This window comes from Loxodonta africana, chromosome 21, assembly GCF_030014295.1.
Source record: "Loxodonta africana isolate mLoxAfr1 chromosome 21, mLoxAfr1.hap2, whole genome shotgun sequence".
Lineage (NCBI taxonomy): Eukaryota > Metazoa > Chordata > Mammalia > Proboscidea > Elephantidae > Loxodonta > Loxodonta africana.
The window spans coordinates 23,461,625-23,466,450 of NC_087362.1; positions in this window are offsets into that span (position 1 = coordinate 23,461,625).

Genomic DNA, 4,826 nt, shown 5'->3' on the forward strand with positions numbered 1-4,826 from the left:
AGGCCCAAAGGCCCAAATGATGGCTATGTCTCACAATCTGGAATGACCAGAAAACTTCAGTCCACACTGGGGTAAGAGGATCAAGGGCTTAGGGAGAGACTGCACCAAGAAAATAAAAAATAATTCGAATGAACAAATTACATGTTGAGTTGTTCTTCCTGAAGAATCTTAGAATCCAGCAGATGTGAGCCCAAAAAGAGATAAATATAAAAAGATGCACAGAATACACAGTAAACAAGGAAAGTCATTTCCTAATTATAGTAAAACAATTTGCATAAGCAAATGTAATAGGTATCTGATGGTTCGGCCATGAACAAATTATGTAGTCATATGAAAGTAAATACTGATTTTTTATTAACTACCCAATTGATTAACTAGTCAGTTATATATGATCATATTTTGGTGTTTGTGGGTGATACAAGAGCTCCAAAATTCTCAGGTCACTGATAGGAATTTAACACAAAATGTCTTACATTGATTGTATAACACAGTTGTGAAGCAATAGTAAAGTGACTAAAAGTATAAACCATGCCTGTGAGGAACAGGAATTTGTGGTAGGAGGGCATGGACTAAGACACGTTTTTTTCTTACAAGCCTTGTAGTATTATTGGATTTAAAAAGAAATTTCTATGTATTATTTTGATTAAAAGTAATGTCTAAAAATGAATATATAAGTCATGGGTAATGTGTGAAGCATTCAAATACAGGGTGGGAACTGGTAAGAATGAGATAAAGCCTGTAGCTTCTTTAGTCTTGTAGGTGGCACACATTTCTCTCTTTATATTCACAGGATGACCCTTTCCAGCACCCTCAATTCCCTGTCAAGCTTCGCTCCCTGCATCTCACTCCAGGTCCACCACGGGAACACACCATTACTGTGCGCATGGAGTTTCTCAGATTCCACGTAATTTATGGCAGCTCCATTCACCCACCACTCATCAAAGATCTGTGACCTTGTACACTACAGGAATCTGTAAGATGGACAGGCTGACTAAGGTGCAGGGTGTGATGAATGAAGGTGCTGGGCCTTAGAGTGGCAGCATGTGGCAAAGGAAGGACCTGGTTTACTGATGACCTGCCATTTGACTCTGCCAACCTTCTTATTTACAGACAAACTGTGGGCCTGTTCCGCAAAACACGGATTCAAACCACCTGCCATAAAGCCAATACTGAGACACGGGTGAGGTAAGCAGCCAGAGGGCTTTCTTGTATACATGTATACAAGAGACAGAGTGAAATGGGCCCCCCAAAGTCTGTCTGTCTCTCAGAGACCGACTGACTGGAAGGTTTTATAGGGTTAGACCTTAGGTTTGAAGAATCTGAAGAATGGCACTTCCCTTTTTGGGGGCACATGTTGCCTTTTTGTGGGTATTCTTAGAGGTCCCCTGATGTCATTCTGGTTTCAGTCACAAGATGGGCCCCCATTGACTAGTTGTCTCATCCCAGGTCTTGTTGATTGCTGCTCTGCTCCTCCAAGAGGAAGACAGGTTAATTTGAAACATCATCCAATCATGGAGAAAGGGAGAGGGAAGGGAGGAAACAAACCACAAATCAACAGGGTATGCAAAAACTAACTATGCAAGCCATGTAGAAACGATGTTCCAATATCCAGGACCTTAGGCCCCTACCATCTCTTTCTCACTGGCCCCTCTCAGGCCTGGCTTTCTCATATAGGTGCCTTGATGTTGTAACAGAAATACCACAGCTGGGTGGCTTTCAAGAACAGATATTTATTTTCTCACAGTTCTGAACTCTAAAAGCACAAATGAGGGCCTAAGCTACATCAACTCCTACGTAGATAGTCCCAGGTGTTTATTAGTGCTGTATGGGTTTGTGTGTGTGTGTCAGGGCCCCATATGGAGGCCTCTGTGTCTACATTGCTCTTTATGTAACTCGTGGTCATAAGGTTTAGGATCCCCGTACACTGGTAAAATTGTAACTGATTGACTGATAACATTATGTCAGATTGAATTACGGGAGGAGATTACATCACATTTTCAAAGTAATTCGATTTGATTAGATTACATCCACAGTACAGGTGTTACGCCAACACATAGTTGGGAGGAATCCAATTCAATCCATAACAGTCATTTAATGTGTCAGACTACAAGGAATTCTAGCTTAGTCACTTCCTGTAATTTATCCATCTGAATTTCTTTTTTTATATTTTATAAGGATGTGTTTTAAAAACAGGTGGTAGAACAAAAAAAATAGCCTAAAAAATGATATGAGCGCGTTTTTAAAAATCAGTTAAGAATTTGATTTCACTTAATTAGCAATTTGCTTAAAATAAATCGTAATATTTCCAAGAATTTCTTAGTATATATACTGCTTCTCATAGAAAGTGAAATTAGGCTGGGGTTTAAAGGAAGATAGGGAATAAATAAGAGATTAAACAATATGTATGGGGGATGAGAACTGTCATGGGATGAAGGTGCCTGTGCAGAAGTGCAGAGATAGGAGGTTCCAGTAGGCTGAGTTGGGGCAGAGGAGAGGACAGTGTACATTGAGCCAGAATAGGTAGCAATCAGACAGTGTGGGGGTTTTGACACCTGGTAAAGTTTTTGTTTCTTTCCAAGAGCTGTGAAAAGTGTTCGATTATTTTAAGGAGCCTGGTTATGTTGCAATTAAAGGAAAAGATAAGGTGAAGGGAATGATAAGGGTGAGCAAAATTTAATGGGCGTAAATCCCCTACTAATTACTGGCGATTGGAATGCAAGAGTTGGAAAGAAAGAAGAAGGATCAGTAGTTGGAAAATATGGCCTTGGTGATAGAAACAATGCCGGACATTGAATGATAGAACTTTGCAAGAACGACTTTTTTTTTTTTTTTAATAATTTTTATTGTGCTTTAAGTGACAGTTTACAAATCAAGTCAGTCTCTCACATATAAACTTATAAACACCTTACTACATACTCCCTCTTACTCTTCCCCTAATGAGTCAGTCTGCTCCCTCCTTCCAGTCTCTCCTTTCGTGACCATTTTGCCAGTTTCTAACCCCCTCTACCCTCCTATCTCCCCTCCAATCCATGTCTGATGAGTTGGCTTTGGGAATGGTTCCTGTCCTGGGCCAACAGAAGGTTTGGGGACCATGACCACCGGGAATCTTCTAGTCTTAGTTAGACCATTAAGTCTGGTCTTTTTATGAGAATTTTGGGTCTGCATCCCACTGTTCTCCTGCTCCTTCAGGGTTCTCTGTTGTGCTCCCAGTCAGGGCAGTCATTGCTTGTCGCGGGGCACCATCTAGTTCTTCTGGTCTCAGGATGATGTTGTCTGTAGTCCACGTGGCCCTTTCTGTCTCTTGGGTTCATAATTACCTTGTGAACTTGGTGTTCTTCATTCTCCTTTGATCCAGATGGCCGACTTCTTCATTGCAAATACCTTGTTTATACACATGTGCCTCGCCAGATGGAACACACAGAAATCAAATGGGCTACATCTGCAAAACGGGACGATGGAAAAACAATATCATCAGTCAGAAAAAGGCCGGGGGCCAACTGTGGAACAGACCATCCATTCCTCATATGCAAGTTCAAGCTGAAACTGAAGAAAATCACAGCAAGTCCACGAGAGCCAAAATATGACCTTGAGTATATCCCACCTGCATTTAGAGACCATCTGAAGAACAGATTTGATGCATTGAACACTAGTGACCAAAGACGAGACGAGTTGTGGAATGACATCAAGGACATCATACATGAAGAGAGCAAGAGGTCATTGAAAAGACAGGAAAGAAAGAAAAGACCAAGATGCATGTCAGAGGAGACTCTGAAACTTGCTCTTGAGGGTCGAGCAGCTCAAGCAAAAGGAAGAATTGATGAAGTAAAAGGACTGAACAGAAGATTTCGAAGGGCGTCTCGAGAACACAAAGTAATGCATTATAATGACATGTGCAAAGAGCTGGAGATGGAAAACCAAAAGGGAAGAACATGCTCGGTGTTTCTCAAGCTGAAAGAATTGAAGAAAAAATTCAAGCCTCGAGTTGGAATAGTGACGGATTCCATGGGGAAAATATTAAACGACGCAGGGAGCATCAAAAGAAGATGGAAGGAATGAATACACAGAGTCATTATACCAAAAAGAATTAGTCGATGTTCAACCATTTCAAGAGGTGGCATATGATCAGGAACCAATGGTACTGAAGGAAGAAGTCCAAGCTGCTCTGAAGGCACTGGCGAAAAACAAGGCTTCAAGAATTGATGGAATATCAATTGACAAGTTTCAACAAACAGATGAGCGCTGGAGGCGCTCACTCGTCTATGTCAAGAGATACGGAAGACAGCTTCCTGGTCAACTCACTGGAAGAGATCCATATTTATGCCTATTCCCAAGAAGGGTGATCCAGCCGAATGTGGAAATTGTAGACCGACACCATTAATATCACACGCAAGCAAAATTTTGCTGAAGATCATTCAGAAACGGCTGCGGCAGTGTATCGACAGTGAACCACCAGAAATTCAGGCCAGTTTCAGAAGAGGACATGGAACCAGGGATATCATTGCTGATGTCAGATGGATCCTGGCTGAAAGCAGAGAATACCAGAAGGATGTTTCCCTGTGTTCTATTGACTAGGCAAAACCATTTGGCTGTGTGGATCATAGCAAATTATGGTTAATGTGAGAAGAATGGGAAATCCAGAACACTTAATTGTGCTCAGGAGGAACTTTTACATAGATCAAGAGGCAGTTGTTTGGACAGAACAAGGCGATACTGATTGGTTTAAAGTCAGGAAAGGTGTGCATCAGGGCTGTATTCTTTCACCATACCTATTCAATCTGTATGCTGAGCAATTAATCCGAGAAGCTGGACTATATGAAGAAGAACAG